General features: G+C 42.9%; 1 protein-coding gene across 1 annotated transcript in view; it reads left to right on the top strand.

Moving 5' to 3' along the window:
• ACOXL (acyl-CoA oxidase like) overlaps positions 1–27,859 on the top strand; it is a 371,685-nt gene that overhangs the window by 176,977 nt on the left and 166,849 nt on the right. The gene's annotated exons all lie outside the window — the stretch shown is intronic.

The following is a 27,859-nucleotide window of genomic DNA, read 5'->3' on the forward strand; positions in this document are numbered from 1 at the left end:
ATGTGAGGGTCCAGAGCCCATGACAAAGTGAACCAAAGTTGGGTGTCTGAGGGCAGGACACGTAGCATGAGGCTGTGGACCTGTGACGCGGTGGCACGGCAGGACTGCAGGATCAGCTGTGCACTTCATTCAAATGCAGGCCAGATGTGGCAGCTACTGGAACTCCAGATCACACCCCCAGAGGAGAAAGGAAGGAGGGAGCCCCTGTTGGTCTTTGGTCTGAATTTAATACTGAACTTCATCGAATATTTGCTTAAAAACAGCACCTCTGAATGTGAAGGGGAAGACGAAGAGTTTTAGCCTCAGTAGAGAATGGGTCAAGGGCAAGTCAAGGGCAGCTGTAGAAAATAAAAGGGAAAGGATGAGTTTCTGGAAAGCCGATTCCCTGCCATCCGTATGGAGCTAACGGACCCCACAGAGGGGCAACGGTGAAGAGGGGCTGAGCCTTCATAAGAGGCAGAGGTGCAGGCAGAGCCTGAGGGCCTCTCCCATGCGATCCATGGTGTTTGTCCACCTGAAAGCCAGTATGGTCATTTCTATTAGGCGGCTGAGTGAAGATGCGTCCCTGATGATGGTTGGGGGTGGGGCATGTCTGCTTCATTCCTACGGAGATGTTGTGTGGGGTCCACATGGAAAAGAAAGGGAATGGAGAATAAAATAATAGCTGGTCTAGGGTGCAGCTGGCCAGGAGCTGAGGTCCTCCAAGGCAGCTGGGACAATGGCACCATGTGACTGTCCTTAGCTAAGGAGGGCCCTGCCAGGGGGCTGGTTTCTACCTGTGTCTCTAGGAGGTGGCTGTCCCTTCAATCTGCAGGCTGGCAGCAGCAGGGAACACAGCCCAGGGATTCGGCGGTAGAGTAAGAAAGTTAGGTCAGCAGGTCGGGGGTACGACCTGAAGTGGCCCCGCAGGCAGGGGCAGCCCACACAGTGGGGGCTTGGGGCACTGCTGGGGGCCCTGAGCTCAGATACTGTGGCCTTGACAGGTGACTCAGCCCGAGGGCTCGCTCAGAACCCCCTGCAGGCTCCTGGTCCTCTGGGCTCCTGTGGCTCATTCCCTTTTTCACAGTTCACAGGCGGGCAGGCCCGGGGTCTCTCACCCCCAGGCCTTCATAGCCTCCCTGCACAGAGACCCTCCTGTGCCCCTGTCATCCTAACCCTTGTCCTCTCGTCCTGGCCTCAGTGCTCATTCTGGGAGGCCATATTTCCCCAGGGTCCATGCTGAGCCCTGGCAGTGCCACCTGGAACAACCACCCTTGCCTGCTCTCCAGTGATCCAGCCTGTCATGTTCACCTGTGCTGCCGAGGACCACCCAGCAGTGCGGAAATGACCCCACCCTGTTAGAGAAGACGCAGTCCATGCTGGAATGCCAGCTGCCTGGGCACGCTGCCTCACAGAGCTCCTGAGCAACCTGGGGCAGAGGGCCCTAGAAGGCAAATGCTGTGTCCTCTGCTCACAGTATTTCTGACACCAGATGTGTGGCTTTTCCATAACAACCAGTTCTCTAGTTCTCTGTGGAACCAACGGGGTGCTCTACAATAGTGGTCTCCCAACCTTTTTGGCACCAAGGACTGGTTTCGCGGAAGACAATTTTTCCACGGATGGTTTTGGGGGTGGGGGGTGTGGGGTAGGGGAGATGTTTTCGGGATGAAACTGTTCTGCCTCAGATCCTCAGGCTTTCGATTCTCATAAGGAGCGTGCAACCCAGATCCCTCACATGCACAGTTCACAATAGGGTTCACGCTTCTATGAGAATCTCATGATGCCGCTGAACTGACAGGAGGTGGAGCTCAGGTGGTCATGCTCGCTCCCACCACTCACCTCTTGCTGTGTGGCCTCGTTCCTAACAGGCCACAGTCTGGTACCAGTCCGTGGCCTGGGGATTGGGGAACCCTGCTCTACAATTGAATTTATTCTGACAATGACTACCTGGAGTGCATGCAGACTCCACAGATTAAGGCCTCAGTTCCATAAGTCTTCCTCCAACTTTGGATGCTAGTCACCAATATTGCTTCTCTGGGTTACCTGCACTGTTATTATTATTATTATTGAAACAGGGTCTCACTGTCACCCAAGCTGAAGTACAGTGGCACAATCACAGCTCACTGTAGCCTTGAACTCCCGGGCTCAAGCAATCCCCCTTCGTCAGCCTCCCAAGTAGCTAGGTCTACAGGCGCATACCACTACACCGGCTAATTTATTTTTTGTTGAGATGAGGATCTCACTATGTTGCCCAGGCTGGTTTCGAACTCCTGGCCTCAAGTCATCCTCCCATTACACCCTCCCAAAGTGCTGGAATTACAGGTATGAGTCATACCCTGGTCTGCCCACACTTTTGCCTCACTTGTCTATAAATCAGGAGTTCCCATGACCCTCTCCTTAGGTTCAATAATTTGCTATAACAGCTCACAGTACTCAGGGAAACACTTAAATGTTTACTGGAAATAATTAAGGATACAGATAAACAGGCAGATAAAGAGATACATCGGCTGAGGTCCAAAAGGGTTCTGAGCACAGGAGCTTCTGTCCCTCTGGAGTTGGTGTGCACTGCTCTGCTTGGCACGAGGATGTGTTCAATAACCTGGAAGCTCTCTGAACCACATAGTTTAGGGATTTTTTTTTTTTTTGGAGATGGAGTCTCTCTGTGTTGCCCAGGTTGGAGTGCAATGGTGCAATCTCAGTTCGCTGCAATCTCCGCCTCCTGGGTTAAAGGAATTCTCCTGCTTCAGCCTCCTCAGTAGCTGGGATTAAGGCATGCGCCACCATGCCCAGAAAGGAAGGAAGAAGAAAGAGAAAGAAAGAAAGAGGAAGAAAGAAAGAGGAAGAAAGAAAGAGGAAGGAAGGAAGGAAGCAAAGAAGGAAGGAAGGAAGGAAGGAAGGAGGGAGGGAGGGACGGAGGGAAGGAAGGAAGGAAAAGAAAAGAAAGTCCTGTGTATCTGTTTTCTTTCTTACCCTTAAAACATGGAATTAATCCTCAAAACTTGGCCCCCTTGATCTTTTCTTGCTTTATTATTTTTTTACCCTGAATACTTAAAAAACAAACAAACATGATTTTATTGTTACTTTTGGAGGGAGAAAGAACACTGTATTGCCTACAGACTACTCGTAATGACAGCAATGATGACATTCATTAGCTCTGAAGCCTGCACAACCCATCTTGACAGCTCATTTGTTGGGGACAAATTTTTGTGTTAGTGTGTCTAGTTTAGGAGATGGGGACTTGAGAAGAGAGGGGCATGAGAAATTATTGTATAGTTTACCAAGATATGGGTGCATCTTGCACTTAATTTTTGCCGCTACTCTAGACATAGGACCCTGTGAAATCCTTTTCCTCTAACTGCTGACTTCAGTGTTTGTTGCTATTGCCTAAAATGAGCATCATCTGTGGAGGGCAGCTTCTTGGCTGAGCAAAGTCTATTTGAAATCACATTTATTGCATTATTTTTATCAATTCCAAAAGTAATGTATATCCATTGTAGAAATTTTTGAGAAAAAAGAAAAGCACAAAAAAGTAAATATATCCCAAAATTATGCTTCTCAGAGATGATTCCTACTGTCTGTAGTATATTCTTTCTGTGCAGTGTGTGTAATGTTATAATCCCCCCTAATTCACTTAAGATTTGATATGGATATTGTTTCAGCTCTTTACTACAACCTTACTTTGAAGTAAAATTTTCATAGCTGGTACCATTTATCTTACAGGTGTACCATAATGCATTCAATCAATTCCTCAGCTTATGTCAGATTGTTCCATTATTATAAACAACACTATAGAAAACATTCTAGTACCTTGGTACCTAACTTATTTTTGTGCATACCTGGGATTGCTTTTTCGAATGAAGTATTTAAATCAAGCCTTGATTTTCTATCCTGAGACTTTGCTGAAGTTGCTTATCAGCTTAAGGAGATTTTAGGCTGAGATGGTGGGGTTTTCTAATTATACAATCATGTCATCTGCAAACAGGGACAATTTGACTTTCTCTTTTCCTAATTGAATACCCTTTATTTCTTTCTTCTGCCTGATTGCCCTGGCCAGAACTTCCAACACTATGTCGAATAGGAGTGGTGAGAGAGGGCATCCTTATCTTGTGCCAGTTTTCAAAGGGAATGCTTCCAGTTTTTGCCCATTCAGTATGATATTGGCTGTCGGTTTGTCATAAATAGCTCTTATTATTTTGAGATATGTCCCATCAATACCTAATTTATTGAGAGTTTTTAGCGTGAAGGGCTGTTGAATTTTGTCGAAGGCCTTTTCTGTATCCATTGAGATAATCATGTGGTTTTTTGTCTTTGGTTCTGTTTATATGCTGGATTACGTTTATTGATTTGCATATGTTGAACCAGCCTTGCACCCCAGGGATGAGGCCCAGTTGATCATGGTGGATAAGCTTTTTGATGTGCTGCTGGATTCGGTTTGCTAGTATTTTATTGAGGATTTTCACATTGATGTTCATCAGGGATATTGGTCTAAAATTCTGTTTTTTTGTTGTGTCTCTGCCAGGCTTTGGTATCAGAATGATGCTGGCCTCATAAAATGAGTTAGTGAGGATTCCTTCTTTTTCTATTCATTGGAATAGTTTCAGAAGGAATGGTACCAACTCCTCCTTGTACCTCTGGTAGAATTCGGCTGTGAATCCTTCTGGTCGTGGACTTTTTTTGGTTGGTAGACTGTTAATTATTGCCTCAATTTCAGAGCCTGTTATTGGTCTATTCAGGGATTCAACTTCTTCCTGGTTTAGTCTTGGGAGGGTGTATGTGTCCAGGAATTTATCCATTTCTTCTAGATTTTCTAGTTTATTTGCATAGAGGTGTTTATAGTATTCTCTGATGATAGTTTGTATTTCTGTGGAATCGGTGGTGATATCCCCTTTATCATTTTTATTGTGTCTATTTGATTCTTCTCTCTCTTCTTCTTTTTTAGTCTTGCTAGCAGTCTATCAATTTTGTTTATCTTTTCAAAAAACCAGCTCCTGGATTCATTGATTTTTTGAAGGGTTTTTTGCGTCTCTATCTGCTTCAGTTCTGCCTGATCTTAGTTATTTCTTGCCTTATGCTAGCTTTTGAATGTGTTTGCTCTTGCTTCTCTAGTTCTTTTAATTGTGATGTTAGGGTGTCAATTTTAGATCTTTCCTGCTTTCTCTTGTGGGCATTTAGTGCTATAAATTTCCCTCTACACACTGCTTTAAATGTGTCCCAGAGATTCTGGTATGTTGTGTCTTTGTTCTCATTGGTTCTAAAGAACATCTTTATTTCTGCTTTCATTTTGTTATGTACCCAGTAGTCATTCAGGAGCGGGTTGTTCAGTTTCCATGTAGTTGAGTGGTTTTGAGTGAGTTTCTTAATCCTGAGTTCTAGTTTGATTGCAATGTGGTCTGAGAGGCAGGATACAAAATCAATGTGCAGAAGTCACAAGCATTCTTAAACACCAATAGCAGACTAACAAAGAGCCAAATCATGAGTAAACTCCCATTCACAGTTGCTTCAAAGAGAATAAAACACCTAGGAATCCAACTTACAAGGGATGTAAAGGACCTCTTCAAGGAGAACTACAAACCACTGCTCAGTGAAATAAAAGAGGACACAAACAAATGGAAAAACATTCCATGTTCATGGATAGGAAGAATCAATATCGTGAAAATGGCCATACTGCCCAAAGTAATTTATAGATTCAATGCCATCTCCATCAAACTACCAATGACTTTCTTCACAGAATTGGAAAAAACTACTTTAAAGTTCATTGGAACCAAAAAAGAGCCCGCATTGCCAAGACAATCCTAACCCAAAAGAACAAAGCTGGAGGCATCATGGTACCTGACCTCAAACTATATTACAAGGCTACAGTAATCAAAACAGCATGGTACTGGTACCAAAACAGAGATATAGACCAATGGAACAGAACAGAGCCCTCAGAAGTAATACCACACATCTACAACTATTTGATCTTTGACAAACTTGACAAAAACAGGAAATGGGGAAAGGATTCCCTATTTAATAAATAGTGCTGGGAAAACTGGCTAGCCATATGTAGAAAGCTGAAACTGGATCCCTTCCTTATACCTTATACAAAAATTAATTCAAGATGGATTAAAGACTTAAATGTTAGACCTAAAACCATAAAAACCCTAGAAGAAAACCTAGACAATACCATTCAGGACATAGGCATGGGCAAGTTGTTCATGTCTAAAACACCAAAAGCAATGGCAACAAAAGCCAAAATTGACAAGTGGGATCTAATTAAACTAAAGAGCTTTAGCACAGCAAAAGAAACTACCATCAGAGTGAACAGACAACCTACAGAATGGGAGAAAATTTTTGCAATCTACTCATCTGACAAAGGGCTAATATCCAGAATCTACAAAGAACTCAAACAAATTTACAAGAAAAAAACAACCCCATCAAAAAGTGGATGAAGGATGTGAACAGACGCTTCTCAAAAGAAGACATGTATGCAGCCAACAGACACATGAAAAAATGCTCATCATCACTGGCCAACAGAGAAATGCACATCAAAACCACAATGAGATACTATCTCACACCAGTTAGAATGGTGATCATTGAAAAGTCAGGAAACAACAGGTGCTGGAGAGGATGTGGAGAAATAACACTTTTACACTGTTGATGGGACTGTAAACTAGTTCAACCATTTTGGAAGACAGTGTGGCGATTCCTCATGGATTTAGAACTAGAAATACCATTTGACCCAGCCATCCCATTACAGGGTATATACCCAAAGGATTATAAATCATACTGCTATAAAGACACATGCACACATAGGTTTATTGTGGCACTATTCACAATAGCAAAGACTTGGAATCAACCCAAATGTCCATCAATGATAGACTGGATTAAAAAAATGTGGCACATATACACCATGGAATACTATGCAGCCATAAAAAAGGATGAGTTCATGTCCTTTGTAGGGACATGGATGCAGCTGGAAACCATCATTTTCAGCAAACTGTCACAAGGACAAAAAACCAGACACCCCATGTTCTCACTCATAGGTGGCAATTGAACAATGAGAACACCTGGACTCGGGAAGGGGAACATCACATACTGGGGCCTGTCATGGGGTGGGGGGAGCAGGGAGGGATAGCATTAGGAGATACACCTAATGTAAATGATGAGTTAATGGGTGCAGCACACCAACATGGCACGTGTATGCCTATGTAACAAACCTGCACGTTGTGCACATGTACCCTAGAACTTAAAGTATAAGAAAAAAATAAAATAAAATAAATAAATCAAGCCTGTCCAACCTGTGGCCCTCAGGCCTTACACAGCCCAGTACGGCTTTGAATGTGGCCCAATACAAATTCATAAACTTTCTTAAAACGTTTGAGATTTTTTTGCAATTTTTTAAATTGGCTCGTCAGCTATCATTAGTGTTTGTGTGTTTTATGTGTGGCCCAAGACAATTCTTCTTCCATTGTAGCCTAGGGAAGCCAAAAGGTTGGATACCCCTGAGTTAAATGATGAGTGGATTGTCAGTACAGGTTAAACCAATTTCCACTCCCCCAGCAGCTGAACGCAGAATGCTTGATTAGTTTCTAGACCAGTGGTTTTCCAATTCTTTTGACCTTAACCTGAAGTAAATGGTATGCTTTCCTTTACAAATCTTTACAACCCAGTATTTACAAACACACATGTGTGAAACTGAAAAAAGAAATTTTATGAAACAGTACTGGCCTTACTATTGTGAGGTGCTCTCATATTTTCTTATTTTGTGTCATTTTTTAAAAAGCGAGTCATGATACAGTAAATTGATTTCATGACCTGCTCATGTGTTGTAGCCTATTGTTTGCAAAACACAGCCCAGACTCACTGATCAAACAGAAAGGGTCTTGCTATATATAGTTGAGAGCTGCAGGTCATCAGAGTGTGTCTGTGGTGATCAAAAGAAGCTGGAGTTTCCGGGGAATAGATTTTCCAGCCCTGCTAGAAACCAAAATCTGGCTTCTGTTGAGACCAAAATATGATAATTTAGTTTTCAGTGGAATGTTATTAATTTGGCCCTTGAGACTTAAGATTTGTATTTGAAAGTGGGAAAGAGATAAAGGCCTTCAAATGTCTCCTGAGCATTGACACAGAAAGTGATCAGTTCTTTCTAACTGCTTGGTTTATCTTGGATCTGGGAGGAATGAGTGCACACAGCAGCCCCTCACATTTGGCCTCACTGAGAATTCATGGTCCCAGCACTGTTGCTCTTGAACTGCTCTGTGGAAACCTTTGGATTCCAGGATTCTTTCTCTCCACAAATTGATGTTTCCATAACACTTGGTGGTCAATTTTAATAACATTATCACTCTGTGTTAGGAAATCACGAGAAAGTCTTAAACTAGCTATTTCTACAGGAACCTTGGCAATTGTGCTTTCTTTGGATTGAATGTTGCAAGAGTAATATTCTGTTACTTAAAGAACATTCTTACCAGTGAGGTAGATGCATGCAGAGTACAAATAGAAGGGAAACTTTGGAATTAAATCATATTTTAGTCTTTTAACTCCTTTGTTTCTGAGTTCTAATTTTTCTAACTGTCTTTACCTTTGTGGTATAATCTGTTCCTTTTTGTGCATAAAACCTGGGATAAATGAGATTTTACACAAGAAAGAAAAATTGTCCACAATATGATCATTAAATGAAAAATACTGGTTGGAATTTTCATAATTCATATTCATGCAAGCACCTCATAGCCCCAGTGACTGCTAATTAAGAATCATTGCTAAGTATTGCTAAATTTTCTTTATGTGCAGAACAGTGTACTGGGTACATGTTCCTGGGAAGCCAGGTAATGTGAGGAGCACTGTACTGTATGTACACTGTGCATGGAATTGCAAGGTCCTGAGGTTTCAGCATTAGCAGACTTCTGATCAAGATGCAGCAACAGGCAGCAGATATACCCTCCTGACCGAAACAATCAAAAAATGGTCAATATATGTATGTTAAACAGTTTGCAAGACACTGGACGTCACTGGACAGCTGCCAACATCCCCGTGCAAGCTTCCAGCTTCCTTATCTATGTTTGCAGTGCCATCTTTCAGGCTGCTCTTTGTTAGAAAAAAATTATTTCTGGGGCTGCTTTTTGTTAGAAGGGAAGTTCTGCTGAGGACTCATTTGCCCTCACTATCTGCCTCAATAATTTATTTCTATCTCCTGTATCATTATGTGTGAAAGAACCAAGATAAGGATGACAACAGATTTCTCATTAGAAACAAGGCAAGTAAGGAGACAGTAGAATGGCATCTTTTTTTTTTTTTTTTTGAGACGGAGTCTCGCTCTGCTGCCCAGGCTGGAGTGCTGTGGCCGGATCTCAGCTCACTGCAAGCTCCGCCTCCCGGGTTCACGCCAGAATGGCATCTTTAAAGTCCTGAAAGAGAAGAAAATCAATCTAAAATTCTATATGCAACAAAATTATGTTTCCAAAGCAAAGGTATAAAAAAGATATTTTCAGACTTGCAAAACTTGAGAGAATTCATCACCAACAGATCTTTATCATAAAAAATATTCAATAAAATTCTTCAGGCAGAAGGAAAATGATACCAGATAGAAATATAGATTTATACAAAGGCATGAAAAGCACCCAAAGTAGTAATTATATGGATAAATACATGATGTTTTTAGTACTTAAATATCTTTAAAAGATAACTGACTGCTTAGACAAAAATAATAACAATGTAGTGTGAGATTTATAACATCTGTAAAAATAGAATGCATGACAATAGCATAAAGGCCAGGAGAGGAGAAAAGGAAGTACACTATTGTAAGGTCCTTAGACTATATGTGAAGTCATTTGCTATTATTTGAAAGTAGACTGTGATAAATTAAAGATGTATAAGGTAGGAAAAGAAGAAGTATGGAAGAATGAAAAGATTGTTCAGATAGAAAACAAATAGCAAAATGGTATATTTAAACCTGACTATATTAATAAACACTTAAAATGTAAATATCCGAATTCAAAGGCAGAAATTGTCAGACTGGATAAAAAAGCAAGACCAAATTATATGCCTACAAAAAACCCACTTCAAATAGAAAAGTATAAGTAGGTTAAAAATAAATGGATGGGAAAAGATGCCCCCATGTTAATGCTAGTCAAAAGAAAGTTGGAGTGACTATGTTAATATCAGACAAAGTTGATTTCAGAGCAAAGAATATTGCCCAGAATAAATAAGATCATTTCATAATGACCAAGGGGCCTATTCCTCAAGAGGATATTGCAATTTTAAATGGTTAGGAACCAAATCATAATCCTATGAGGTGGCTACTTATCTTCAATTTACAGGTGAGAAAACTAATGTGGCCAGGCACCATGGCTCACGCCTGTAATCCCAGCACTTTGGGAGACTGAGGCAGGTGGATCACTTGGGGTCAGGAGTTCAAGACCAGTCAACATGGTGAAACACCATCTCTACTAAAAAAAAAAAAAAAAAAAAGAAAAATTAGCTGGGCATGGTGGTGTAATCCTGGCTACTTGGGAGGCTGAGGCACAAGAATTGCTTGAACCCTAGAGGTGGAGGTTGCAGTGAGCCAAGATCATGCCACTGGACTCCAGCCTGGGTGACAGAGTACGACCCTGAAAATAAAAAGGAAGGAAGGAAGGAAAAGAAAAAAGACAGAAAGAAAGAAAGGGAAGGGAAGGGAAGGGAGGAAGGAAAAGAAGAAAGAAAGAAGAGAAGAAAGAAAGAAGGAAAAGAAAGAAAAAGAAGGAAAGAAGGAAAAGAAAAGGAAGGAAGGAAAGAAAAGAAAAGAAAGAGAAAGAGAAAATAATTTAGAGAGAAAAGGAAGGGAGGGAAAGAAAGAAAAAGAAAGAAAGAAAAGAGGGAAGGAAGGAAGGGAAAGGGGGGGAGAGAGGGAGGGAGGGAGGGAGGAACGAGGAAGGAAGGAAGGAAGGAGGGAAGGAGGGAAGGAGGGAAGGGAGCGAGGGAGGGAGGGAGGGAGGCAGGCAGGCGAAAATTGAGGCTCAGAGTAGTTGGGTGGACCCAAATCCCACCAGGGGTTTTGAAGGCTGATTTAGCTGACCCTAGAGCCCATGTTGATATGGTGAAGCTACATCCAGAGGAGGAGAGTGGGAAGCCAGCCCCGGAGCACCTGGGGAAGCTCTCCAAACAGGCTCAGTTCAGCTTTGCTCTACGGAATGAGCAGAAGTCACTGGGTGAATGAGACCCCCTTACTCTCTGCATTTGCACACAGGTCCTACTGCAGCTTTACAAGCCTCTTAGTGTTAGGTAATCCCTACTTCCTAAAGACAAGGTGCTAAACTCCATAGGGCTTAGTGCTTCTGATACCCCAAACCTGACCTTCCTACGGATTCTCTGTGCTGATAAAAAGGCAGCTTTTGCCATAGCAGATGCAGCATATTTAGGGCCCCGGAACCCAGGTATGTCCTGGCCTGGGGCTGCAGGGTCTCTTTGCATTTTATTTGTTTTGTTAACAGTCATGAGCACATCCTATATGTGTAGATACCTTTATTAGTGCTTTACATGGAGTAACTTAACTAATTCTCAAATTAAGTGAATACTATTATTAGTCTTACTTTACACAGAAGGGAAACTGAGGCCAGAAAGATTAATTTGCCAAAGTTTAAGTGCTAAAAAGTGGCAGAGCCATGCATTTTTTTTTTTTTTTTGAAACTGTTGCCTAGGCTGGAGTGCAGTGGCATGATCTTGGCTCACCTCAACCTCCACTTCCCAGGCTCAAGCGATTCTCCTGCCTCAGCCTCCCAAGTAGATGGCACGTACCACCACACCCAGCTAATTTTTGTATTTCTAGTAGAGACAGGGTTTCACTATATTGGCCAGGCTAGTCTTAAATTCCTGACCACAAGTGATCCACCCACCTCAGCCTCCCAAAGTGCTGGGATTAGAGGTGTGAGCCACGGCGCCAGGCCTCATGCTTTTTTTTTTTTTTTAACTTTTATTCTAGGTTCAGGGTTACATTTGCAGGTTTGTCATATAGGTTAATTGTGTGTTATGGGGGTTTGGTGTACAGCTAATTTTTTCACCCAGGTAATAGCATAGTACTCAATAGGTAGTTTTTTATCCTCACCCTCCTCCCACCCTCCATCCTCAATGAGACCCCAGTGTCTGTTGTTCCCTTCTTTGTGTCTGTGTGTACTCAGTGTTTAGCTTCCACTTATAAGTGAGAATGCAGTATTTGGTTTTCTGTTTCTGTATTAGTTCGCTTAGGATAATGGCCTCCAGCTCCATCCTTGTTGCTGCAAAGGACACGATCTCATTCCTTTTTGTGGCAGTGTAGAATTCCATGGTGTATCTGTACCACATTTTCTTTATCCAGTCTATTATTGATGGGCATTTAGGCTGATTTTATGTCTTTGCTGTTGTAAGTAGTGCTGCCATGAACATACGCGTGCATGTGTCTTAATGGTAGAATGGTTTATATTTCTTTGGGCATACAATCAATAATGAGATTTCTAGGTCCAATGGTAATTCTGTTTTAAGTTCATTGATAAATTACCAAACTGCTTTTCACAGTGGCTGAACCAATTTACTTCCCACCAGCAGTGTGCAAGTGTTCCCTTTTCTCTGCAACCTTGCCAGCGTCTGTTATTTTTTTTGACTTTTTAACAATAGCCATTCTGACTGGTGTGAGATGGTATCTCATTGTGATTTTAATTTGCATTTCTCTAATGATTAGTGATGTTAAGCATTTTTTTCATATGCTTGTTAGCCGCATGTATGTCTCCTTCGAAAAGTGTCTGTTCATGTCCTTTGCCCACTTTTTAACAGAATTGTTTGGTTTTTACTTGTTAATTGTTTAAGTTCCTTCTGGATATTAGACCTCTGTTGGATACATAGTTGGCAAATATTTTCTCCCATTCTGTAAGTTGTCTGTTTACTCTGTTAATAGTTTCTTTTGCTGTGCAAATGCTCTTTCATGTAATTAGGTCTCATTGGTCAATTTTTGTGTTTTTTGCAATTGCTTTGGCATCTTTGTCATGAAATCTGTGCCAAGGTCTATGTCCAGAATGGTATTTCCTAAGTTATCTTCCAGGGTTTTTATAGTTTTAGGTTTTATATTTAAATCTTTAATCCATCTTGAGTTAATTTTTGTATATGCTGTAAGGAACGGGTCCAGTTCCAATCTTCTGCATTTGGCTAGCCAGTTATTTCAGCACCATTTATTGAATAGAGAGTCTTTTCCTCATTGCTTGTTTTTGTCATTGTTGTTGAAGAGCAGGTGATCAGAGGTGTGTGGCCTTATTTCTGGGCTCTCTATTCTGTTCCATTGGTCTATGTGTCTGTTTTTGTACCAGTACCATGCTGCTTTGGTTACTGTAGCCTTGTATTATCATTTAAAGTTAAATAATGTGATGCCTTCAGCTTTGTTCATTTGGCTTAGGATTGCCTTAGCTATTCAGGCTCTTTTTGGTTCTGTATGAATTTTAAAATAGTATTTTTTTTTTTCTAATTCTGTGAAGAATGTCATTGGTAGTTTGATAGGAATAGCACTGAATCTGTAAATTGCTTTGGGCAATATGGCCATTTTAACACTATCAATTATTTCAGTCCATTAGCATGGGATGTTTTTCCAATTGTTTGTGTCATCTCTGATTTCTTTGAGCAGTGTTTTGTAATTCTCATTGTAGAGATCTTTCACCTTCCTGGTTAGCTGTATTCCTAGGTATTTTATTCTTTTTGTGGCAATTGTGAATATAATTGCCTTTCTGATTTGGCTCTCAGTTTGGATGTTGCTGGTGTATAGAAGCTACTGATTTTTGTACATCAATTTTCTATCCTGAAACATTGCTGAAGTTGTTTATCAGCTCTAAGAGCTTTTGGGTAGATACTATAAGGTTTTATATATCTAGAATTATGTCATCTGCAAACAGAGATAATTTGACTTTTGCCCTTTCTATTTGGATGCCTTTTATTTCTTTCTTTTGCCTGATTGCTCTGGCTAGGATTTCCAGTACTATGCTGAATATGAGGGGTGAAAGTGGCATCCTTGTCTTGTTCTGGTTCTCAAGGGGAATAGTTTCAGCTTTTGCCCGCTCAGTATGAAGTCGAGAGCCATGTCTTAAACCCAGAGACTATGACCAAAGCTCATGCTCAAACCACTCTGCCATATGCAAATTGAGTTGTGCTGGCTTCTGCCCTCTCTGCTTCAGAAAATTGCGGAGTCCTCCTTAATGGGATGAGCACAGTTTGGCTCTAACTTGTAACTTTCCAACTATGTGAATTTGGGTAGGTCCTCACTTCCCAAGCCTCAGTTGCCAGGTATCTATAGACATGCCTTGCTGAGCTGCCCAGTGGTTAGCATTAGTTGGGGTGGACCTTCCCATGGTGATGGAAGTCAACCACCAGGACCAGACCCTTCTTTTCCTATTAGTCTTTCTGAGATTTCCTGCTATTTCCCCCTGTTGTACAGCCGAGAGAAGTGAGGTGGGATTTGGTTAAATTACTCACCCCAATCCCCTTTGGTGAGTCAAGGAGAGGCTGGAACAGGAGTTGGCAGAGTTCTGCTCTTGGCATGCAGCTGTGACATTCCCAGTGGCCAGTGCTTCATGCTTACACATGTTCTGCATTTCAGTCTCTAATCTTCACATGTAAGGGAAGAATCAAACTGGCCTCATTTGAACGTGATGAAAACCCTTCACCTGCCCTTGTGGGAACGCTGCCTGAGAGTCGAACTCTGCTGGCTCTGATTAGTCATGTGAGGCAGGCCTGGCAGCTTCGCTTCATTTCCCACTTTCTTGCTTCAAGGATTGGGTGGGGTCAACCAAGTTCTTCAGACTGTTGATATTTAGTTCTACTTTCACATTGCCTGTTTTCTCCATATTCAAGCAAACCTAGATTGAATTTCTAAACTCCTCTGAGAGAATAATAGGGGAAACGGCCCTGGATCTTGCATTTCTGGAGAGAGGGCATTCTGAGAGATGGGACAGGTCCCTTATCATGGAGGGGGAGCTGCTGGTTTTGGTGTGGTTGGAATCTCATGGTCAGGGCTCTGTGATCTTGGACTTTATCAAGCCTCAGTTTCCTTCTCTCTTAAGGCTCAGAACATGGTAGATATTCAATAAAACTTGATTCTCCTTCCCTTCCCTTTTGCTGGATGTAGTAACAGATCACACTGAAAGATCTGAACTCTTTCCCCTTGCCTTCTCCCCCTCTGCCACCAGGACCCATTAGACACACATGGGAGCTGCCTGATTGGGGTTCCTCAGATGTGGCTTTGGACCATGGAGGAAAGCTACCTTCTCAGCCACTGTTGACACCAAAGCATGGGGGTCTACAGGCCTGGGACCTGAACACACCACAGGGTCTCCACTGTCCCTCCACTGGGGAGAACTGGAGCTCAAGCCCAGCTGCTGGCCTTGGCCCTGCGCAGCCACATTCTTCACAAAGACCTCCTGCAGTGTCTCCTGGCCCTTGTGTTACCTGAGCCCGGATGCCCATGGCCAGGGCCTGTGCCCTCCATCTTGGCTCCTTTGAAACCAACACCAGAAGGTGCCACTCCTGCGTCACTGTGCCCTCAGGGCCAGTCTCCACAGCAGGACTTTATGTCTTCCCACATCAGTGGAGAGCCTTCTCATCTCTGCCCCCAGCTGCCCTGTTTCTCCTCAATGCGTTCCAGAATTTCACGAAGAAGAACAGAAACGGCCAAAGCAGAGTGAAAAAAACATCTACAAAATTGGAGCACACTGAAGTCTCAAAAAAGCTCTGCAACCCAGCACGATGATAAGGTTATCAGCAAACACGCACGGATCCCTCCTTTCACATTAGACTCAGAGCTGCTCTTTGCTGCTTGGAGATGTAATCCAGCCGGGCAGTGACTGAGCGATTATATTTAATGATTGCATAGGGAATGCCGAAGCAATTGCAAGTGTTTGTACATTTTTTCAGAAAGTGATGTGAGGCAGAGCCCTTTGCTTATTCAGTAGACTTTGTCCCAGGACTAACTCCTCAGGGACATTCAACACCACCTCATTTATCTGGCATCAACCAACCCTTGGAACAGAGCCAAGGCCTGAAATAAACAAAACAGATCTCTGGGAATCACAAAGAGATGTTGCAAAGCCCACGTGCTGCAGCTCAAGCCCTTACTCCACTCCTGAAGGAGCCTGTGGCCTCTGTGCCTGGTTGTTCCATGTGGCTCCTGGTTTCTGTGGGCTGTAGAGGAAGGGCAGAGGGATTGTGAATGTTGACAGCTAAAACCACTCAGGGGCCAGGGACCAAGGAAGATCCAGAAGAACTATGAAAAAAAAAATAAACTGAAAAATCCAAGAGCACAGTGGGCTCCTGCCCAGCCCTAGGGGGAACTCAAAGCTCATCTGGAACAGTCCTCCAGGCAAAGTGGGTACCAGCCAAGCAGCAGACTGGTGCGAGCAGAGACAGTCATTCGGGGGTCTCCCCTCCAACCTGGATGCTGTAGACTTACTATTCCCTGGAGTAACATAGATGGTGTTTGTTTAAATACTTAGCTTCTCACAGCAACCCCCAAGACATGTACATTTCACTACAGACCAGTAGGTCAGCCTGACTTAGATCTGATGTGGCAGAGGCCCTTTTGCTCCCTATACAATTTCTTAAGAAGCAGAACCATGAAAAATTCTGGCTGGTGCTTGGGTCATGAATAGCTGAGTCCAGCTGGCTGGGATTGCGTTTATGGGCAGGACAGGATTGAGCTGAGCTTCATCATAATGCCAAGTGACTTGTGGGTAGGGTGGAGGAAGTTCAAGCATGGTCCATACTCAGAGGGTCCAAGGCTGGATCTGGCAAATCTCCCAAGAAGGATCTGTCTGGGGTCCAAGTGTCAATATGGCCCCATAGTGGAAGGGCCTTCTCAGTGGTTACCATGACAACTTTATCAGCCAAACTCTTTGCTCAAGAGTCTCATTTTTCCAGGGCATCAGCTGGTTTCTGACCAACTCCCTTTCTTTTTATTTTATTGGTCAGAGATCTCTTTTTCTGGAAGGGTCGAGAGCCTTCAAGAAAAATCCCAAAGTTCTGGGGCTCTGGATTAAAGCCTAGGCTTCCCCTCTCCTCTGCGGTTATTTTCTGAGCATTCTGCTGACCCTAACCTATTTGGCTACAGGGATTTACAAAGACAGCACAATAAAAATCACCTTGTGGTTATAAATGATTCAACTTTGAAAGAACCTTGCTCCAAGATTAGAGGAATCAGCTCTTATTTTTTGGAAAAAAAAGAAAATGCATTTTTGACTCCCTGTCATTCTCTTGGGTCCCTGCTATGAAGAAGCACTGAGGACATATATAGATGTTGTCACCTTTAATCCTCCAATAGTGCTGTGAGTAGGAGTTGTTGTCTTTAGAGTTTTCCCATGGAAGGACGAGCAAGGCTAGAAGTGAGATGTTATTTCTCCAAATCTACTAAAACACAGAGGCAAAGTTTCTACAGGCCTTCCAAACTAAGGCTATTATCCCTAATTCAGGACCTTGTCCCCTTTTTTGGCAGGTGGTAACTTTCTTCCCTGGCCCTCTGGGTTCCGTGTTAATGAATGTTCTACACTTAACCCTCATTTAACATAAGTCCATGGCTTTTAAACAATCCTCTGTCTTTTGATGTTAATTTGTGGTTACTGGAAAAAATCGCTCCCTGGTGAGAAAGTCCGTATGTCATCTTTGTGAGAGTCCTAGGTTAGTAGGTTCTATCTTGTCAGGCAAATTAGAGGGGGAGAGTAGCCAGCAGTAAAACTGACCCTCATCACTGATAAGGAAAAGAGAGATTGCTAAAATGACCCAGGGATAATCCATTTTATTTGGCAGCATTCCTTTGAGGGTCTCAGCCCAACATTTTTAAGGGCATAAACAAGGCGATTATAAATTTCATAAGGAATGGACAGCAGCCAGACATATGAGAGAATAATGGACAGAACTGGCATAGATCCTGGGCCAATTTGCCAAATTTTGGATCCACTGTATGTTGTTTAAATTTCTCATTTTACTCTCCCTTGAGCCAGTTCAATCCAGAAGGATTCACCCCGTGTCCCAGCAAGGAAACCAGAAGGTTGGTGGTGGGGAGATGAAGTTTTACAAGTTGACTTCTGAATTTGTGATCATCTTAGTTAAGATCATTTGGGATGCAAGTAAAAGAGATCAATTATAAACTTTCTCCAGCAAGAATGAAGAATCAATCTTAAGGAGGAAGAGGTGGGGGGTGGAGAGAGAGAGAGAGAGAGAAAGTTCTGGAATTTAGCTCTCATGAGAACCAGGGACTGGAAAGGGGTCTGGAGTCCCTGACTCCATGCTAGGGGGTCTCTCTCGGGACCCATGGTCTCAGCCTTTGCCCCTCTTGGTGTCTGCCCATTCTTGCTCTTCTCTGTATTTGTGACTGTCCATCGCTATGGAATTTAGAGCATCTCTTTTCCAGCCACACTCTGAGATGGTGTTTCTCAGATCAAATGCTGAATCCCCATCTCAGTTGAGTCAGAGTCCTTTCCAACTCAGCCACGTCTGGTTAGGGAATGGGGTCACGTGTCATGAACATGCCGGCGGATGCCCCATTTCTGTCGGTGCTAAGACAGTTCCCAAAAAATAGCAGCTGAGCAGATATCTATTATAATGTGTGTGGTACTTTTTAAAACATTTTCTAATACTATGAAGCTGGTGTATAGAAATGGAGTTTAATTTTGTATGTTGATCTTATAATCAACAACCTAGTTAAATTGCCATATTAATTCTAATGATCTGTTTGTAGTTCTTTTGGGTTTCCTATGAAGATAGTCCTATTGTCTGAGAAAAATGTTAGCTTTAGTTCTTCCTTTCCAATCATTTACATTTGTTTCTTTGCCTATATTATAGAAGTGGCAAGAATTTCCAATGCAGTGGTTAAAGGAAGTGGTTCATAACAGGCACCTGTATTTTATCCTTGACTTTAAAAGAAATGTGTTTACTATTTCACCATTAAGGATATTATTTGGTGTGGGACTTGTGCAGATATTCTTTATTATGTTAAGGAAAAGCCTGCTTTACTCTTCATTTATAAATAGTTTTGTGCATATCTGGATTTATTTGATTTGTTTTAAAATTTAAATATAGTCATTTTATGGAAATTATCTGCATTTATTTTATTGAGGTGATTGCAAATTTTCTTCCCTTTAATCTGTTAATGTGGTGAATTTACATTAACAGATTTTCTAATATTAACAAATCTTGCGTTTCAGGATATATACAACTCAGTCATGATGTATGTGTGTATATTTAAAAAGCTGCTGATTTCGTTTGCTGATATTTGTTTAGGGTTTTCTGCTCTGTGATTATGAATGAGGTTGGCCTCTGCTATTCTTTACTAAGGGTGTCCTTAATCTAGTTTGGATATACAGGCTACATCACCCTCATTAAATGACTTGGTGGTGTCCCTTATTTTTCTGTTCTCTGGAAGAGTTTGTATAGAATTGAATTATCTGTTCCTTGAATATTTGTTTCAAATATAACTATAAGGCTAAACAGACCTTGTGGTTTCTTTCTAAGAACATGTAAAATGATTGATTCTGTTTCTTTCCTGGTTATAAGCTATTCAGGTTTTCTGTTCTTCTTGAGTTACTTTTGCTAATTTTTATTTTCCTAGTAATTTGTTCGTTTCTTCTTATTTTTAAAATTTATCAACCATGAAGTCTATGATACCCTTTGCTCTTTTTAACCCCTGCTGTATGGGTAGTTACGCCCCTTTGCCATTTCTAATATTGTTTGTTTTCCACAACCACCTTGTCACTTGATCTATTTTGTATATTTTTTCAAATAATAAACTTTTGGCTTTGTTGATCCTCTCCACTATATCTGGTTTTCTATTTCATTGATTTTTATCTTTATTACTTCTTTTCTTCTGAGACAAGGTTTCACTGTGTCACCCAGGCTAGAGTGCAGTAGCGTGATCACAGCTCTTGGGCTCAAGTGATCCTCCCACCTCAGCCTCCCAGGTAGCTGGGATTACAGGTGTGTGCTATCATGTCCAGCAAATTTTTAAAATTTTTGTTGAAATGGGGGTCTCACTGTGTTGCCCAGGCTAGTCTCAAACTCCCGGGCTAAAACCATCCTCCTGCTTCAGCCTCCCAAAATGTTGGGATTACAGGAGCGAGCCACGATATCTGGCCATTACTTATTTTCTTCTACTTTCTTTGGGTTTATTCTCCTGCTCCTCCTATAGTATCTTAATTTGAATGTTATCTTATTTTCTCCATTTTTCTTTTTCTATTATTAACATTTAAAGTGATAAATTTTCTTTTTAAGTGCTGCATTGGTTATATCAACCATGATTTGATATATAAGATTTTCAGTTTATTGATTCTAAATTTATTTTAATTTCCATGGTGACTTATTTGACCTATGAATTCGTTCATTATGTTTTTCAATTTTCTAATGTCTGGTGTTAAAAAAAAAAATAGCCAACATTTGTTGAATTCTTACTATATGTCAAGTATCTGTCTTCACTCTTTACATTCATTAATATAAATTCTCACAATGACCCTACAGAGAAGGACTGTTCTGACCCCAATATTAGGTATGTGAAAAATGGGACACTGGGAGTTTAAGCAAGTTGCCCAAGATCACACGGCTCCCTAGTTGGCGGAGCTGAGATTCAAATCCAGGCTGTTTGGCTAGGCAGTGTAACTACCGTACACTAGTGGCTTTTTTTTTTTTTTTTAGTTACAGTTCTTGTTGTTATTATCGTTATAATTACTGTTCTACATATATATATATATGTATTTTCTTTCAATTAATTCCATCATAGAGAAAACAGCCGGTGTCATTTTTCAAAAAATTTCAAAAATTTTTTTTGAAATTTTTTTATGCCCTGTTCTGTGGTCTAGAGGCTGGTCAGTTTCCATGTGTGCGTCAGAGGAGTATGTCTTCTGCAATTGGATGCAGGGTTTCAAAGGTGACCAATAGATCAAGCTTCTTAGTGGCATTATTCAAATATGCCCTATTCTTACTGAGGTTTTGGCCTGACTGATCTATCAGTTATTGAGAGATATGTGCTGAAATCTCCCACTGTTGAGAGTGGATTTGTATCCATCCATTTTTATACTGCTATAAAGAACTACCTAAGACTGGATAATTTATGAAAAAAAAGGTTTAATTAACTCACAGTTCCACAGGCTGTACAGGAAGCATGGGTGGGTGTTCTCAGGAAAGTTACAACCGTGGCGGAAGGTGAAGGGGAAGCAATTATGTCTTACCATGGCAGAGCAGGAGTGACAGAGATAAGTCGAGGGGAGCCGCACACTTTTAAATGATCAGATCTCGTGAGAACTCACTCATTATCATGAGAACAACAAGGGGGAAATCCACCCCATGATCCAGTCACTTCCCACCAGACCCCTGCTCCAGTTGGACATGAGATTTGGGTGGGTACACAAATCCAAACCATATCAGTGACTCTTTGTAATTCTATCAATTTCAGTCTCATTATTTTGACATTGCATTATTAGATGTTCATAAGTTTTAAATTGTTACATTTTCCTAGTGAATTGAGTCTTTGATCTTTATGTAGTTGACTCCCTTTATCAATAGCAATGCCTTAAAATGTGTTTTGTCTAATATTAACATAAGGACAAAAGCCTCCATTTGGTTGGCATTTACCTGTTATATCCTTACAGTTTCAACTTTTCTGTGTTATTGTGTTTATGTGTCTTATAAACAATGTTTGTCTATCTTCAAAATTGAATCTACCATGATAATCTCATTTTATCTTTAGTCCAAGTAATTATTGTCATCACTGCTATATTTGAATTTATGTTTTCCATCTTACTCTTATTTTCTATTTGTTGAGTCTTATCTCTGCTTGTTTGGACTTACAACCTTCAGCTTTATGGTGTTTATTTTCCCCTTTCCATTTTTCCCTTTTCTGGTTTTCACTCTACTTATGCTTATTTTGTGGCCACCCTAGCAATTTTAACATGCACATTTAACTTACAAAGTCTAAAGTTAATTATTAGCATTCTTTTTTCCCAATAATAGAAGAGCTTAGATTGCTTTAACTAATCATCGGCTCCCACCCTCTAAACTACTGTTGTCCACTACTCCAGTACTGTGTTTTTAATCCCACAAATTAGCCATCATATTTATTATTATATGGAATCATTTTTTCTTTAGAGTTACCACCTTTTACCAATTTCTTTGCTCACAATTCCTTCTTGCATCTCTGTAGTCATTTCCTGGTTTCTGGAGTACTTTCTTCTAAACACCATTTAGTGTGGGTCTGTAGTTTTTGTCTCAATCTGTCTGTTTCATCTCAATGTAAAAAAATTACATATTGTCCAGTATAGAATTCATTGTTGATATTTATTATCTCTTAACACTTTGAAGTTTTGCTTATCTGGATTTCCTTGTTGCTGAGGAATCAGCTATCTACCAGTAATTTTTCATGGCAGTCTATTTTTTCTTTCTGTTTCTTTTAAGATATTTTATTTGTTGTCATGACCTATGGTTTCACTACAATATGTATAAATATAAATTTGGTTGTATTTTTCCTGTTTGGATTCATTTGAGGTTGGTAAGTATGTGGATTTGTGTCACTAACAATTCTGTAACATTTTAGGCCATTGTCATTTTGAATATTGTTTTCTTTGCATTATCTCCTTCTAGGCATATTAGGCTAATACCAATATCTGCTGCCTCTGCAGTTTTGATTCTGTTGATTTTTTAATCTTCTGCTTATCTTTTATTTGCCCTTGTGTTGTGTGAGCAGCCTGTGAATAAGTAGGTGGATGCTGCAGTGCTAACTGCCTCTTTCATTCTCAGCCCTCGGCAAGCCCTTCACTGTCTGCCTCCATCCCTACCCCCAGCTAGTCCACCTCTCTCTCGTGCGCTCTCTCTCTCTTTTTCTGTCTCTTGCCACCTATGGTCTGTGCCCCACTCAGCAGCTGGAGTCATCTTTTAAAATCACAAATCATCTGATTCCAAAGCTTAGAATTTATTTTTAACTTTACATTTCACCTAACATAAAATAAATCCCCAAGATGGCTGCTGAGGCCCCGGGTGACTTGACCCCTGTCTGCCCCCAAAGGCTTCTCTTTGGGCCCCTCCCCCCTCACTCATCACCTCCAGCCCAGCCTTCTTTCCAGGCCCTGGACATTCTGTGACCCTTTATGCCTCAGGGCGTTTGCACAGGCTGCTCTCTCAGCTGGAACAAGCGTCCTCCCATTCCCAGATTGGCTGAATTCCCTTATTTAAGTTTCCAAGTTAAGCAAGCCCTCTGAAATCCTTCTCTGGCATCCAGGTTGGAGGAGGTCTCTCTTGCTATTTGTTTTCTTACAGAGCCTCCCTGCCCCCATCTTTTCCTTTCTGGCATTTGCCACAGATTTTTTTCTTTTTCTTTTTTTTTTGTTTTGAGATGGAGTCTCACTCTGTTGCCCAGGCTGGAGTGCAGTGGTGCGATCTCAGCTCACTGCAATCTCTGCCTCCCAGGTTCAAGCAATTCTCCTGCATCAGCCTCCTGAGTAGCTGGGGTTATAGGCATGCGCCACTACGCCTGGCTAATTTTGTATTTTTAGTAGAGACGGGGTTGTTGGTCAGGCTGTCTCAAACTCCTGAACCACCTGCCTCGGCATCTCAAAGTGCTGGGATTACATGCGTGCCGCAGATTTTTAATTACCTATTTTATTTGTCCACCTGGCCAATGCCTGTCTCTCCCATGAGGACAGGGCCATGGCTATAGTTCACTATGGGTTGCGTAGTCCCTAAGATGGAGGGAGCCTTGGTATGCATCCGGTGACAGACTTCATGAAGGAACTCCCTCCTGCCCACTCTGTCCAGCAAATAAATCATGGGAGTGCAGGGCAGCAGCGACAGGGTCCCCTCAAAGCATGCGGCAGGATGGGGCAACCTGCCATCACTCCACTGGACTCAGAATCCTGAATTCAGGAGACCCAACCCAGATCTCAGCTCTCACAAGACAGGTTGCAGTGACTCTCCATGCTCCCAGATCCCCTCACGTACGGGTTCTGCACCTGTGGGCACGGTGGAGGGCACAGGCATAAAATTAGTGCCAACCGAAGACACGGTGCCTCCTGGTTGGTGGATCAGTCTCTGTATTTTTAATTGATCTCCTCGAACAAATAAGATAAGATTGATTTCATGTTTTGTCGTCTTCAGATTAACAGAATTTACCCTCATTTGTTTAAAAAAGGGGAAAGAATGCCTGTTTCTGATTTGTTCTGATACATTTATTAAATGTAATCATATAGTAAAAAATTCAGCGATGTTAAAAACAGCAGGAAAATATTAAACTTTCCATGTACAAAGTTTGGATCATAAAATATGTTTTGTGGGGCTCTCACTGAAATGGGACACAACCTTCATGACACTCACAATTAGTTGCTAAGAGGCTCGATGTAACCCAGAAGGCAGAGAGTGGAGGAGCTGTCTACCGAGTGAGCTCTTGCTTCACAGAGCCCAGGTTCTGGCTGCTTCCCTCTCTGAGAATTCCGCTGGCATCTGGAACACGGGTTTAGAGTTCCCTCTGTCTATCTCATGTTTCTTTCTCTCCTTCTTAGGAATAAAGTAAGCTCACGGAAAATCTTACTTTTTGTTTCAGATGGAACCTGTTTCTTGTGTACCACCCTTTCATTTCCCACTACCCGTCGACCCCACCAATAAACAAACGAATATCCCCACTCAGGAGTCCAATGTAGAAAGGAGAAAAATTTCGTTTTGTAATGAAAACCTAAGGTGCTACTTACTGAGTGCCTTGGGTTGATGGCTTAGGAAAGGGCTTCCTCAGACTCCAAAAGATTTGTTCATGTTGGAGAAGCAGTTAACATTGATTTATCTCTGGTCATGAACAGACACGGTTCAAGCTGACACTTCCCATATGCTGTGTTTGTCTGTGCTGGCTGCTATACAAAGTGCCATAGGCTGGGTGGATTAAACAACAGGAATTTCTGTTCTCACAGCTCTGGAGCTGGACGTCTGGGATCCAGGTGTGGGCAGGGTTGGATCTCTTCTGAGGCTCTCTTCTTGACTTGTGGATGACCATCTCCTGCCTGTGTCTTCACACGTTCCTCCATGTGTGTCTGTGTCCTGATGTCCTCTTATAAGGATGCCAGTCAATATTGCTTTAGGGTTGCCCAATTGCCTCGTTTAATCTTAATTACCCCTTTTAAGGTCCTGTTTTGAAATACAGTCACATTGAGGTTGTGGGGGTTAGGACTTCAACATAAGAATTTTGTGGGGGACCAGGGGCAGTGGCTCATGCCACCCAACACTTTGGGAGACTGAGGCGGGTAGATCACCTAAGGTGAGGAGTTCGAGACCAGCCTGGCCAACATGGTGAAACCCGTCTCTACTAAAAATACAAGAAAAAGCCGGGCATGGTTGCGGGTGCCTATAATCCAGCTTATGCTGGAGGCTGAGGCAGAAGAATCGCTTGAACCTGGGAGGTAGAGGTTACAGTGAGGCAAGATCGCGCCTCTGCACTCCAGCCTGGGTGACAGAGTGAGACTCCATCTCAAAAAAAAATAAAAAGGAATTTTGGGGGAACACAATGATGTAGCCCATAGTGCCTATGTATGCATGTGTGTGCACATACACACATACACGCGCACACACACATGCACACGCGCACACACGCATGCGTACACACACGCATGCACACGCGCACACGCATGCATACACACACATGCACACGCGTGCACCCACATGCACACACACACACTCTCAGGCATACGCTCTGTACTTTTCTATAGGCCTCTTCCGGCTAAATTTTTAGTTTTAATCTGAGATAGAGCAAAGGCCCAGTGATTAGGTCTTGCGATGAAACGATTCCCAACAGAGACATATGAGGTGAGAACCCCATACACCTTCAGCGAAGCATCATTGGCCACGTGTCAGCTGTGGGGAGACCTGGCTGGCCCAGCACGCAGGCCAGTCTGTGTGTGGAATGGTCCCTGACAACTGGAGCAACCACTGTTGGTTCAGGGGCCCTCACGCTGCAATCAGCACCACCTCAGCTGGGAAGGACAGGGATGTGGTTTTAGGGAACTGATCCCCCAGGCTTCCATTCAGTCGGCAGCTCCAAATGGACACAGAAGCCTGTGAATCATGTGTGATGTGGCAGCCTTCCTGCTGCGCAGGCATCTGTGGTACCCTGGTTAAAGCCAGGACAATTCAGAGGCTGAGAGAAATGAAACCGAATCCCCAGGGGACTGAGGGAGCCCGTGGGCATCAGATGGAAGGAAAATGCCCCATGGCAGGAGTGGGAGTGGAGAGCATGAAATGCAGGCATGGCAATTTCCCCAGAATACTTTGGACTTCCCTGGACAATGACAATGCCACAGAGGACCCTGGGCATCCTGGGACACCAAGGAGCCTGCGCTTCCTCCTGGGCAGATGCAGGTTCTCATCTGTCGGCTCCTGGAGGTCTGCACTGGAGAGGAGAACATTTGGCACCTGGCATGACTCCCTGTGGAGCAGTCCCTGCCCTGCCCTGGGAGCTAATGGGTCTTTTCCACCTGCTGCAAAAATAGACTTGATTCAGATACCTCGTCCTGAGATTGGCTTACCCAGGCCCACACAGCCCCTCCAGGCAGACAAGACCCCTCACGCATTACCTCTGAATGAAACACAGGGTCCAGGCAGATGGAGTTCCAGGGAGAGTGGGGAAAACCTTGGAATCTTGCTTGACTGAGTGTGGATGGCCCCTTGGCCTGACTCAAGGCTTGAGGGAGATGACAGAGGGTTAATCGAGGATGCCAGGGCCCTCCATGTGGCTCTGCACTCAGGCTCTGCACCCTGTCTCTCCTGAGCCTGAGGCCACAGCCCTTCCCTGCACCATGAACCCCAGGTAGGAGGCTGTCGGCTCTCGACCCAGCTGGATCTGGGGTGACATTCAGCTTCAGAAGTCATGCTTTTCTCCCAGCCCTGTGGATCCCACTCAGCATCAGGTGGCTAGTGCAGGAAGCCCTCTGCCTTTGTTTCTCTTGGGCACCTGCTCAAAGTCCCTTTAAGTGCAAAGTCTTTATTCCTTGTTTCCTCCATCTCCACTTCCTCCCCCTGAAAAGAGCTGATGGCCAGTTGTCACTGGGACCCAGGAGAACCTCCTTCCTTCCCTCTCACCTGGGCTCTTTGTCCTGTGCCACACCTGTCCTGGTCTTTGTGAGGCATGGCCATCTCCACGCTGGGCTGATAGAAGTTCACCTCGCATACTTTGAGAGAGCTTGAGTCACCTCTAGTTGCCATTTCTAGCCTACCTCCCCACCACCCCTGAGAATGAAGGATGCTGGGACACTGCCCAGGTTCAGCATTCAGCACGACAGGCTATAGAAGCTAAGGCAAGGTTTACATTCACCATTCTGCACACATTCTTCTTTCAGCGGTGACTGCATATATCATTAGCTGTGTTCAGTAAGGGCCAAGCAAGACCAGAATCTCAGAGTCAAAGTTGAGCACAACACAGAGGCCGGAGCAGCACAAGGCAGGGGCTGGGGACAGGTGGGAAAATTGCTACCCGCTACCCAAGGCCACAGGTCATCCCAGTCAGATCCAGAGGCTGGAAGGGAGGAGTATAAGACTGTTTGTCTTAAATAAAGGGCAAGGGGCTAGAAAGCAAAGGTGGTGGGTGGGGAAGCTGTTTTAAATAGAGAGGCAGGGACACCTTTCTTGCAGTGGAACTTCTTTGGACCTGAGATGGAAATGAAATGAGGGAGCCCCACGGAGGTCTGAGGGGAGTGTTCCAAACAATGAGAACAGGATTGCAAAACTCCCGGGAAGTGGGCAAACTGGTGTGCCAGAATGAACCCAAGCAAGGTTCAGGGAAACCTCACTGAACTTCAGTTTTTTCATTCTGAAAACTGGAGCGATGAGACGTGAGAAGTAGAAATGATACATTGTATGTAGTGCATACGGAAGTTGACCCTCGGTAGTGGCCTCCATGACTGTCCCTACTCCA

The sequence above is a fragment of the Rhinopithecus roxellana genome, chromosome 17, assembly GCF_007565055.1.
Source record: "Rhinopithecus roxellana isolate Shanxi Qingling chromosome 17, ASM756505v1, whole genome shotgun sequence".
In the NCBI taxonomy this organism is placed as follows: Eukaryota; Metazoa; Chordata; class Mammalia; order Primates; family Cercopithecidae; genus Rhinopithecus; species Rhinopithecus roxellana.